Source organism: Triturus cristatus, chromosome 11, assembly GCF_964204655.1.
Source record: "Triturus cristatus chromosome 11, aTriCri1.1, whole genome shotgun sequence".
Lineage (NCBI taxonomy): Eukaryota > Metazoa > Chordata > Amphibia > Caudata > Salamandridae > Triturus > Triturus cristatus.
In genome coordinates this window covers 465,521,702-465,535,092 of record NC_140594.1, presented here as the reverse complement: position 1 = coordinate 465,535,092, position 13,391 = coordinate 465,521,702, and positions in this window count along the sequence as shown.

Sequence of the window (13,391 nt, the reverse complement as noted above, 5' to 3'; positions counted from 1 at the left end):
AAAACTATTTGAAACTAAACGCCCTCAAAACGAAGTTCCTCCTAATCGCCCCCCCAACAGCTCTACAAGGGCAACCGCTCATTGTCAAATCAGCAAAATCGCCAGGGGTGACACTGGACAGAAACCTAAAAATGCAGAAGCATATTGGCGCCTCCACAAAAGGAGCAAATTTCCACATGAACACACTGCGAAAACTGAAACCCTTCTTGCCAGCAAACAACTTTAAACAAGCAGTGCAGGCCCTAGTAATCCCAAGAGTGGAATATGGTGCAGTAACCTTATGCGGCCTCCCTAGGTCGACGACAGACCCGTTAAGAGCCGCTATCAATTCAGCGGCGAGACTCATCACAGGATCAAAGAGAACTTCTCACATATCCCCAGACCTTAGAACACTCAACTGGCTACAGTTTGAAGCTAGAATTCACCTGAAAATAGCATGTATGACGCACAAGGCCATACACCACAATTCCCTGAGCTATCTAGCTCAGAAACTGGTACTCTCTGCTGGTAATAGAGCTTCCAGAAGCTCCAAGAATCTTTTACTGAAACCCCAATGATTTGCCAAGAAAGAAACTTACAACCGGTCCTTCTCTGGAATGGCTCCCAGGATCTGGAATGCTTTGCCCACAGAAACAAGAACAAACCCATCCACTGCCGCCTTCAAAAAAGAAGTGAAAGCAATTCTCATGGCCAATTTCACGTGAACTACTTACTTTTTACTAAATGTTAATTACTAGGCTCTATTATTGAGCACCGTATTTTAATTGCTAGTTTCGTACTATTGAGCACCTTATATGAATCTTATTCACCTAAAATTGTGTTCTTCTATGCTGAATTTTCTGTTTTCCATATTTTGCTCTTGTTTCCAATGTATGACATGTAAAGCGTTCTGATACCCGCAAGGGTCTTGTTCGCGCTATATAAAACCTTTAAAATAAATAAATAAATAAGTAAATACCACCAAAAATTAACATTTGCACCTCACAATCTGTATTCCTGCCACATTACATTTACGTCCGTTCACCCACTTTCACGCAACATCTGTTTTAAGTATCATACTCCACGCCTCTCCACTCTATGTCACTCCTCTCTACACCAGTCTACTCTACTCTATTACGCTCTACGCCAGTCCACTATATACCATTCAACTCTACACTAATCCAAGGTACACCACTGCACTCTGTGCTAATGCACTGTAAGCCACTCCGCTCTACCCCACTCCATCAGTGCCACTCCACTCTATATCACCCCACTGTATGCTATTACACTCTACACTATTCCATTCTATGATACTCAAGTCTACGCTACCACACTGTATGCATCTTCACTGTTTGCTACTCCAGTGTATGTTGTTCCCCTGTATGTAACTCCACTCTATGACACTACACTCTATGCTATTCCACTCTATGGCACTCCACTCTATGCCACTGCACTGTACACCACTTAACTGTATGCCATTCCACTGTACGCCACTAAACTGTACGCCACTCCACTATACGTCACTCCACTCATGACACAACACTGTACAGTATGACACTGTACACCATTCCACTCTACACCACTCAACTCCACACTACTCCAATGTACGCAACTCCACTCAATGCTACTACACTCTGCGCTATTCAACTGTACAATACTCTACTTTATGCCACTCCACTATATCCTATTCCACTATATGGCACTCCACTCTACATCACTACACCTTACGCCACTGCACTGTATGCAACTCCACTCTACGGCACTCCAGTCCACACCACTACACTCTATATGTTATTTTGTTCTACGCCAGTCCATTCTACACCCCCCATTCAATAACACTCCAGTCTAAACCACTCCACTGTAGACCCCTCCATTGTACATAACTCCTCTCTATGCTATTCCACTCTATGCCACTCAATTCTCCGACACTCCACTCTCTGCCACTCCACTCTGCGCCACTCCACTTTATGCCACTCTACTTGACACCACTTCAGTGTATGCTATCCATTGTATGCCACTAAGCTCTACCACACTCTATTCTACACCACTCCACTCTACACCACTCCACTTTATGTTATTCTACTCTACGTCACTCCATTGTAACCTCCTCCAGTCTACACCACTCTTCTGCATGCCACTACAGTCTCTGTTATTCTACTGCCCGCAACTACATTCTATACTTTGCCACTCTACTCTACACCAGTCCACTGTTTGCCACTCTAGTCTACACCATTCTACTGTACCCCACTCCAATCTACACCAATCCACAATATGCTATTCCACCGTACTAAACTATACTCTTCACCACTCCACTTTATGGTAGTCCACTGTTCGCAACTCCACTTTACCCAACTCCACCCTATGCCACTCCACTCCACAGTATTCCACTGTGCACCACTACACAGTACATCACACCACTGTTTGCTCTTCCACTGTACTGCACTACAATTTACACCACTCCACTGTACTGTACACTATTATACTCTGCCTCTCCACTCATCGCCACTACATACTACACCCCACCACTCTATGCTACTCCACTGTATGCCGTTCTACACCAATCCACTGTCTGCTATTTCACTGGAAGGACCTCAACTATATGCCACTGTACTCTAGACCACTCCAGTATATGCCACTCCATGCTATTGCGCTCTACTACAGTCCATTCTGCACCACTCCACTCTACAATTTTCCATTATATGCCACCTCACTCTACGACACTATACTGTAAGACACTCCACTCTATGCTATTTCACTGCATTGAACTCCACTGAACGCTACTGTACTCTACCCAAATACACTTTACACCTCTCCACTCTAAGCTATTTTATTGTACATTCTATGCTACTACACTCTACTGTACTCCACTGTATGCCACTGCACTTTACACCACTATAGTGTATGCCACGCCACAATATGCTATTCCAGTGTACACCACTGCACTCTATGGCACAACACTCTGCAGCACTTCACTATACGCTATTCCACTGTACACCCCTTGACTTTACAATATTCTACTGTATGCCACTCCACTCTCTGTCAGGTCCTGTGTTCAGCTCCAGTGAGGAAATGAGCCATGGCAGATGGATCAAACTCATTAAGGGTAGTTCCTAGACAGTAACCATGCCCACCACCCAGAAACAGTTGGACATAAGCTGCTGTATATGGTCTATATAACCATTGTGCGTGACATCTGGCAGTGCACAGAGCAGATTGATGGCAAGTCCTGGGTTGGGACAAGGCCTGGAGGTCAGCCTGTGTATAGACATGAGCCATGGTTCTTGTATCATGGTTATGTGTAGAAGGGTTTGAGGAAAGGTCTTGGACTATACCCATGCCCACCACTCAGCAACAGTTTGCCATAAGCCACTTTGTATGGTCTATTGGTCTATGGATGTGCTCATCCTCGGTGAGGTTATAAACCACTGCTGTGTCCTTAAGTAATGAGCAGCTCTTCACCAATATGGATACAAGGCACTGTGCAGGGTCTAAGGCTGTGCATAGTGAAAGTTTAGTGCATGATTTGTTTGTAGGTCATAACATTTGTCACACTCAGTGCTCTGCACTTATGTGGAGAGAAGCCACTGGACTATTGCCACGCGATGTATACAGCAAATGGATGGACATATGACACTTACCTTTGACCATGTATAGTAATTTATATCTGCATTGTGCTGAATTCAGGGCTGAGTCTAAAACCAAGACATGCAATTAGCTTTCATGAGCACATAAACCACTGCACATGGCTAACTGCTGCCTGCATTGAGGTTGGAGTGCACCTGTACTCAGCCTGCATGTGGACAAAACCACTGACCATAAATGCAGAGTTGCAAACAGGGGCCAGACTTCATGCTATGCGTAATGCCAAACAAAGTGGCTTTTGGTAGCATTGCATGGCCTTTGCCTACATCCTTTGTCTTGGTCCCTCTACCAAAAGGGACCAGAGGTCTGTGACTTTGGCAAAAGTCTATTGCTTTGGTTGTAGGGTGAGCCTTCTTGATATGTCCTGCATCCATTGCCTGTGCACCAGAATCTTTAGTTGGCACACTTTGGGAATGTACAATAACCTGGCAGTGATGGAAGAAGGTCTGGATTCATTGCCCATGCCCAGTTTCTCCATCTTCAGAGCCTGATGGATGGGGCCTCCACCCATAGCCACTGCATTCAGTGAGTAGATAATTCCTGAAATAATCCAATGGTCCAAGTGCAACTGAGCTCAGTTTTCACTGGGCATGATGGTTGCGGTTCTGGGTGCAGTGTGTGGCTTTTAGCTATGCCCCGCACCCATTTACCGGTGCCCAGAGTCCACAAGAAGCGGTCTTCAGTCATTCAAAGTCAGATCTCAGGGCAGGAGAAAGATTTTGTTGATATCATATCACCCATTACCCCTGTCACCAGGGTCCTCTGGGGAACCTATTGCCCATGCCAAGCAGGATATGGCTTTTGGCTGTACTCTGAGCCAATTCAATTTGCCCCGAAAACCCACAATGTATGGTGTTTGACATTGCCAAAAGGCTCTGGAGAAAGGATGTGTCTTTCATCATTTAATGAGCCCAGCTAGCCTATTGAATAGCTTGCAGAGAATGTCCTGCACCCATGTTGTACATCTCCCCAAGTCAACAGGGTAATGTCTACACCTATGACCAGCAGCCTCTTGGTACAAAGATTCATTCAAACATGCCAAGTAGCCACCAGACACAGGGGACTGATTTTTTGCCATACCACATTGATTTAAACACAGGGTCGTCATTAAATCCATAATCACTCAGACTGCAGACATCATTTTGCAATAATCACCAGGCTCTGAGTTGAGGGTATGGTTTTTGAACCAAGCTCAAAATCCAGCCATTTTCCCTCAGTGCCTTCAGAACAAACTACTGGTTTAGAATGTACTGTCATCCGTGTCTAGCGCACATTCTCTTTGTGCAAACAATGTGCTGTGGATGTCCTTCAGTTGTGCTCATAGTGCTCTGGGTATGAAGTGTGGCTATTTGAAAAGCTCTGCATCCAAACATAGACCATGGGGAACAGCCTCAAGCCGTGTCCCGCAGGAAGTGGCTTTTGACACAGCTTTGCACCGATTCTCTATGCTCCCAAAGCACAGATGCCATAGCCTTCTGTCATGTCCAATGGACTACGGAATAGAGAAAAGCCATCAACAATGACGTGTCAAGTTCCACTGTGCGCTATGCACTGGGCCTAAAAAGCACTGTCCTCAGCCTTGTCCTGAAGGCGCTCGTTAATGGGGAATCCGTGGCCATGTCCTTCAACCAGAGGCCACTATACTTACAGACAGATGTGCCCCTCTTCAGTTAGCATTAGTAAGGGGGAGCAGTAGCATATAGGTTACCAAAGAAAAATAAAACCTTTCGATCAGTAGATTGACTTCCTGTTGAAAGGAAAACCTGGTGAACAACAGCTTGACAAATATGTCACATTGACTACACAATGCAACGTAAGAAAGTGAAATTAATGAACAGATATAATCTAACAAGCAAAATTAATTACAGATAGAAAGGAAGTCCAGAACAAGTAGTGCAGTAATCTTTCATCCACCTGCATGGTCCATGTTTTTACACTCCTTGTGGCGGGTTAACAATTATAAAGACAAAGAGTATGAGGCAGGACTGTGAGATCAAAGCAAAGAGGGGGACTCCTCATAATCTTCTCTCAAAGTGATCCTTTTCTAATTGTGCACAGGATAACCCAAATCAAATGATTTGTCTGACTACCAGCATCATCACTCTAATGACCTGCTGGTCACTGTTCTAGTTGTTTTGATGTACCAGCCACTCCAAGATGGCTGGCTTATACCCCACCCCACACCCATCCACCACAGGAGTCACTGGACATGTAAACCCCAGCCAATATAAGGGGCCGGGTGCACGTGCACTGAGCCAGTTCCACTAAGTAACCAAGTGTGTCTGTGTGGACACTATGTATGCATGAGGGCCTAGGGCCCTGTAACATTACATTGGCAGGTGTCAAGGGCACCCCTGCAGCATGTGAAAGAAGCAGCCTGAATGCCCGCAGGGTATGTGAAAAGCCCCGGGGTGAAGAGGTGATTGGGAGCCTACCCCGCACCTGGCGTGCCCGCAAGGAAGTCGAGGTACACGAACGTGGAGAGACCACGTGGTGCTGAAAGGAGACATTGGCATGCCGCTGCTATCACCTTGCTGAGGCCCAACAGATGCAGGAGCCAAACCCACCCCCGTCGGAAGCAACGTCTCGCCGGGCAGGAGGCGAGCCCATTGGATGATAGAGGTGCCGAGGGGCTGTGGCGAGAAGAAGAGTGACTGCAAACTGTATGTGGTCAGTGGGAGCCAACCCAACATCTAAAGTGCCTGCACAGTCATCGGGCAGAAGGCAAGCCCAAAGCGGGCAGAATCTACCACCAAAGCGAGGCACTGGAGATTTCCAGGCGGCTGTTCCAGCCCCCCCGCGCAGCCCATGAAGCGAGAGTGCACGCTGCGAGGGGTGGGAGCAAGGAAGAAAGAAAGGACTGCTGACGGGAGGAAGTAGTGTTGGCCTAAGACAGGGACAGCTATCGGCACCGAGGCCAGGCACCGAAGTCTCTTTGGGTAGTGCCAGGCCCCGCGTGGCATGTTAGAAATGAGTGTGCCTGCCGCAGAGCTGCAAGAGCAGGCAACAGACTTAGAGCGGCGACTGGCTGCTCAGGGCTATCGTCGTGAAAGGCCTGGCATGCCCTTGTGTATGGCCGGAAACTGAAAGTGATACTGGGCAAGGAGACAGTGCAGCTGCCTTGCAGAAGGTCTATCGCAACCGGAAGACAGGTGGCAGTTTTCAGAAAGTGGGGAGTGTGAGGCCCGCTGAAGTGAGGAGAATGATGCGAGGCCTGGCACTCGGCCGGTGACTATAAGAGTTACCGTGTAGCCAAGCTAAGGTTGCTCCAAAAAAGCAAGGCCCCCCCAGTGTGTGTAAAGGGGTTGAGGCCAATCAGGACACAATGTGAGGTACGTGGGGCCCGCAACTCAGAAAGACAGTAAATTTCTCAGTGCAGGACAGAGTGGCAAGGGAGAGAACCGGCTTCCCCGGCAGTGACATCCAAGCATGACATGTAGCATAAAATTAAAGAGAAATGGGCGGCTTACCTGCATGTGTAAGAGCCGAGTTCCAGGTCTGTTGTGGAGGGGTGTCACCCTGCGAGGGCAGGATGGAGCCTGCAGCTTCAGGGAGCCACACTACACGTCGTTTTCATCCTTGAGGTGAAAAGGGCAGCCCTGGGAGAGAACCGGTATAAACAGGTGTTACCGGCAAAGGGAAGAGAAAGTGAGGAGACCTGTAGCAACAAGGAAGCTGCTGGCGCCTAGGACCAGTGCAACACTGCCTTCTAGTGGCTGTCAAGCTGTACTGCACACCCCAAAAGAAAAGACTACTACCCAATGCCACCACACTGTGAAGACTGCCAGGACATGCAGATATTGCAGAAGGAGAGGCAGCTCCATGTGTGTCTTCGGAAAATGAGAAAACATAGAGCCAAGCAAATGCGCAGCAGCACAGGAACAGCTGCTACAACTCTATGGGATTGAGAGAAAGATGCAACTACATGAAGAGAAGTGGCAGAAACCCCCCAAGACTGTTGCATAAGGGGTGAAGAAAGGACCACAGCCTCAGTCGGCAAGTGAGCACTGAACATCTTTGAGTCGGAGAGGCTGCCAAAGTCTGAGACGGAGAATGCGGTGATGCCTGGTGGCCACAGGTTTTCGCTGCAGCAGCAGGAACATAGAAAGGAGTGCCACCTGAAAAACAAGGGCAGTTTAGAACACAAGACTAAAAGCAGCAAATCCCTGGAGAACAGAGGCAGTATGCAGCATGCGCACCTAGTGGCAAAAGGACACCACCGCAAGGGGATGATGAGAAAAGAGCGTGAGGAGTGAAGTTGTGCTGAAGAGCTACCCCCGACACGGACGGTACGGACTGGATCCCGAGAGCGAGCGCCCTGCATGGAAGTCAAGTGGTCACATGGCGTGACTCATCCTGTGAAGCCAGCCCGAGAGAAGGCTGCAAAGAGAGAGCCACATCAGTGTGGCATTGAGGCGCCTGGATCGCTTCCTCAAGAGCAGAGAAGATGACCTGCCAGAAGGTTACGGTGAAGATGACCTGCCTGAAGGTCATGGCAAAGATGACCTGCCAGAAGGTCGCAGCAAAGATGACCTGCCAGAAGATCACAGTGAAGATGACCTGTCAGAAGGTTACAGAGAAGATGACAGAGCGGTCTTACAAGATGACTGAGTAGAGGTCCAAGGAGAGGACCAAAGAAGAGGTCAGAGAAGACTTGGAATAAAATAATGAAAACTGAGAATGAGTATTGACAAGAAGAAGGTCGCGACAACAGGTCTGGTCATCGAAGGAAGAGAATGCATTGTCCTAGGGATAGGACAGGACCAGGGAAACCCGTGAGAAGTGCACGTCACACTGAGAGGCCTGGTCAGTGAAGACGAACAAGAAGATGGGACTAGACCTCATTGCAAAGCGAAAGAACAAGGAGGAAATGGGGTGGCATGACGCCGCCGAGAATAGAGGCTAAGAAGAAATCTCAAGGAGAAGAAAGAAGAAGAGAGGAGTGTGTGAGATGACAAGTCGTATACCGGAAGGCAAGTGACACGTGCAAGAACATCTGGCATGGAGCTCAGTTCCTGGAGAACACCGGTGGCAATTGGACAAACTACCAACCTACCTATCCATGAGTCTTTGGAACACCTGGTGATTGTGGAAGCGAGCAGGCTGGACCATTCGTGACATCCACCTTTTTGGTTGCACGGGAGACTGGACGGTGAGACTGCTCGGATGTCCGGAAGAAGAGGATCTGAACACTCCACACCAGGCGTGGTGACCCAAGGGCAAAGGACTTGGGGACACCAGTGAGAGCGGGTCCCGCCACGAGAGATAAATCTACAGTTGCTCTACAGCAGGACCCAGGAAGACGAAGATCTTGTGCTAAGTGCAAGGAGTAAACATCTACCCTTCAGATGGAGTTTAGAACTTGAAGATGGGACTCGTAATGCTTCCTCCACACACCCAGCGGGTGGCATTGGAGCGACACGGCAAAGTGCACCCAGTCCAGTGGAAACCTGGTGAAGAGGGTCTCCGAGACACCCTGTGAGAGGGGAACACCTGCAAGAGGGGCATCCTAGTGAGAGGGGTGTCTTACAACTATTCCACCATTTCGTAGCGAGAAGCAATGCTGCCTGTGTGGAGATGCTACGACAATCAGGACTGATTGGTGAATAGTAACATCTATCCAATCCACCATCACTCTACCTGCTCCGTTCCCACAAGAGCTATGATGTGATGAGACATTGGTGTAAAATTCCATGCACAGAGTCGAAAGAAGACTGGACCCGCAGGGCACCCATGAACTGTGCCAAATAGTACTGGTACTCCCAGCTGCTGTTGTACCATCGTCTTTGCTTTTGCAGGCAGCTAAGGAGACTCAGCGGAAGTTTGTTATTTTGTTTTATTCTCTCCCACAGGTTCGGCTTTATTGTTTCCATTTGGAATAACGTTTGGGAGGGATGTAGTGACCTGCTGGTCACTGTTCTAGTTGTTCTGATACCAGCCACTCCCAGAGGGCTGGCTTATACCCCACCCCACCCCACACCCATCCACCACAGGCATCACTGGATATGTGACTCTGCCAATCAAAGGGTGCGGGCGCATGTGCCCTAGGCCAGTTCTACTAAGTGACCAAGTGTGTCTGTGTGGTCACTATGCATGCACAAGGGCCTAGGGCCCTACAACAGTACAATCTCCAGCATTATAACTAAGCATTACTAATTTTGTAAAGTTGGGTTTAGGGTCAGTGCTGGGTGATGGGGCATGCTGAGCTTTTCCTCTATACCTTATGTTCATGAACCAAGACAGTATTTCTTGCTTCCAGACCCAAAGTGTCCATAGTTGTCTCTGAAACTAAACCTACTTTTCTGTTCCACAGATGCAAAGATGCAATCTTTTCCTTTTTGTCACTGCTGGCTACTCTTTGGCCAACTGCAGCTATAATTCCCTTTAAGCTTTTTTTTTCTTTAATCCACATTCCTTTGGTTTCCATTTGTACATCCAGCTCACTGCAAACTAGACATAGACAGTAGTGCTGCTAATGGCACTTGAGAACATAGGGGGGAAACTGATCCATACAGGTTCTCATTAAAAGTGCCTTCTAACATATAGGAATCACCTTGGCATACCTTGCTTCTTCACAGGCACTGAGGTCTTTTTCCATCTGTGTTTATTTGCTTTCTTGGCAAACAGCTCTCATTGAATAGTGCCTTCATGGTTGTCACTATCAGTCTTTGAAGGAAGCTAAATCAATTTCAAATGGTTCCACACATCTGAAAAAAATATAGATAGAAAAAATAAAAAAAGTGATCGAAATTCTGGTATGACATGTTTGTCTTTAATATTAAGGCTGTGTATACACTCATGCAATGCCGAACAACAATATAATGAGTCAAATTCGAAGCTGTGAAAGAGAGGCCCCAGTCTTGAAGTGAGTTCCCACACGAGCCAAGCAATCTGAGCTTCAAAGGCAAACTAATTTCTGGGATGAAATTCCAAGCACAATGCTCTGAACGCATCGGTGCTGGCTCCATTCCAGGAAAGGAATTGCTGGCTGTGCTCCTAGAACATCAGCAGCACTCAGTAAAAAGGATTTACATCCTGTGAATGTTCTGAACTCTCAAGTTCTTTGGAAATAACGGCTGCTGTTTTGAACTTTTGTGTAGGAGTGTGCGGCATTATCAATTCTGCTGGTAGAATCTGAGGAATTTTGATAATTCTGTGTTTCCCTTGTACGGTGGAATTGCTGATAAATGAAAATGTTGTCGCTCCGTTGGTGGAATTAAAAGCTATATAGTGGTTTCTAAAGTTTAGAAACCACCGCATACACCACTCGGCACCCTTACATAATCTGCAGTGATTAAACGTTTTAATCCCTCTAGAGAATGTTTGGGTGCTGGGTAATATTTGGCAGCGCTATTTTCCTAGGGAAAATGCATCCTTGCTTCAATTTTTGGACACAAGGGTGCATTTTGCCCCAAGAAATTGCGTCAAATGCCCAATCCGCCCGTCGAGGAATTCCATGCAATATGGAGGACTTTTAATGTAATTCCGCATGATTCTTCGTAATCAAACTCCGTGAATTCAGCCCATCTCTACATTTGAAAATAAGTTTCCTTGTGGTCCATAAGGTCATTGCTTGGCAATTGTGATTCTTTGTTGAGGCTGCCAGGAGTTTGCTACCAGTACTTCTGAGAATCAATAAATTGTTTGTTCTATTCTGTTGAAATATTCATAATGAATATGACGTGTTTAAGATTGTAGCTGCGCCAAGGGGAGTGAGTAGATGATATCAGTGTGTGCTATAGAATTCTGATGAATGTTCAATATATTACAATTTTACCAAAGCAAACTTCAAATGTATATCACAATGAGAGTGCATATTCTTACAAAAACAGAGGTCAGTTATTTTGGTCAGGGACGCCAGTGGGATTATGTCAAAGGCCAAAAAAACATTGATTACAAACATATTATTTATGTTCCATATCTTGAAATGACAGTGTTGCAATAAAATACAGGTAGCATGAGACATGAGATAATCTGAAGGTATGTCATTTCCATAGCAAATGACAGATGATTCACTATTGTGATAAGGTACCAAAGGTATTCATGTTTTCTTTAGATATTCACTATAACCAGTGTCAGTGCCCAGCAGTGACAGTCAAGAGTGGAGATATTCAGTACCCCTGTTTTTTTCTCTTATCTCATTCTCCTTTCCCCAAGTGTGCTGCTAACCAACATATTGATATGGTATATGCTGGAAGTGGATGTGGAAAGTGTGGACATCACTGCCACTACATCTGGAATTCAATGTTGTTGCTTTCTGAGTCATTCTGAGAAAACAAGCAGAACAGCCTAGCTTTAGTCTTTACACTGTTTTTCTTCCAGGCACAAAACAGTGTGCTCTTCTACAGACCTTATAGCTATCTCCATCCAGTGGGGGAAAGTTTCGCATTACCAAGTAGGCTTCTTTGGCACAACTTGGAACATCATTAACCAAGTAGGGGTATGCAAGGTTGTGTTGTATTTTGACTCGAATTTGTTTGTATGATTTTTTTTTTAAACTTCACAAGATATGCACAAAGTGTAGCAGCAAAGTTCCTGAATATTTTGCAAAAAAATGGGTACGTGAGCAGCTGAGGCAGCTGATTGGAACAGCAGAATAACTTTGCGCTGCCATTGCAAGGCTAATAAGGACAACAAGGAATTGTATCCCTTAGCAGCTGCTCTCATATCCCCTTGCTCAATTCAGGCCTCTTCAGTGCCCCCTCATCCACCCTTACAAGGCTGTAAGGTTGCTTAGTGGAAAAAACTAATATATGACGTTACAATGCAACCAATTACAACGCATGCTTTTACAACGTTGTTTTTACATCGCAACTACCATTACAATGCATTTAAAAAAAACTACCATTACAACGCATTCTATTAAAACGCATACCATTACAACGCATACCATTGCAATGCATAATACTTTCAGGGCAACAGTAGTGTAAGTGTTGGATAGTGTAGGGGTAAAAATTACTATTCCCACTCCAGTGAGTGCAACAGTAGGGTAAGTGTTGAATAGTGTAGGGGTAAAAATTACTATTTCCACTCCAGTGAGTGCAACAGTAAGGTGAGTGTTGAATAGTGTAGGGGTAAAGATCACTATTCCTATCTACCCTAAAACCCATAGCCACCCTAAAAATAAAAAATCTTCATTACTTACCTTATGATGCATTGTAATGGCATGCGTTGTAATGGTATGCATTGTAATGGCATGCGTTGTAGTAACAGGCATTGTAATGGCATGCATTGTAATGGCATGCGATGTAAAGGCAGCTGCGTTGTAACAGTTGTGTTGTAAAAGCAGTGCGATGTAATGACTGCGTTGTAATCGATGTTTCCCGGAAAAACCTCCCACTCTTCCCTGATCACTTCGTCTCACCTCTGTATCGAGCTTAAGCTTATGTAAAATAATGGTTCAGTAAAGCCAGGAGGTCTGCTTGTATTTATCTGCACATCACATTCTCCCCTAGCAAGGTATTTTAAAGAGTAAATTAGTAAGCTATTGGTGAGTAAAACTGAGTAAATGCCACTACAATTCATACGTTTATCTCCCATGCCATCCATGTCCTCTCTCAATATTATGCCTTAGGCAAAAAGTTATCAAATCTTTTGTGCCACGAAGTTCATGTTGATGGCTTCTTGGGTTAACTATGTTCTCCCTGTCTCCTGTCTCCATTGTTGTCCTGTCCAGTTCAGCCCACAGAATTGCAAAGGAAATCTCCACCTCTCTGCCAACACATGGCTGAGGTATTCCTCTAAGTTTGGCTCTATTGTTCAGTTCTTGC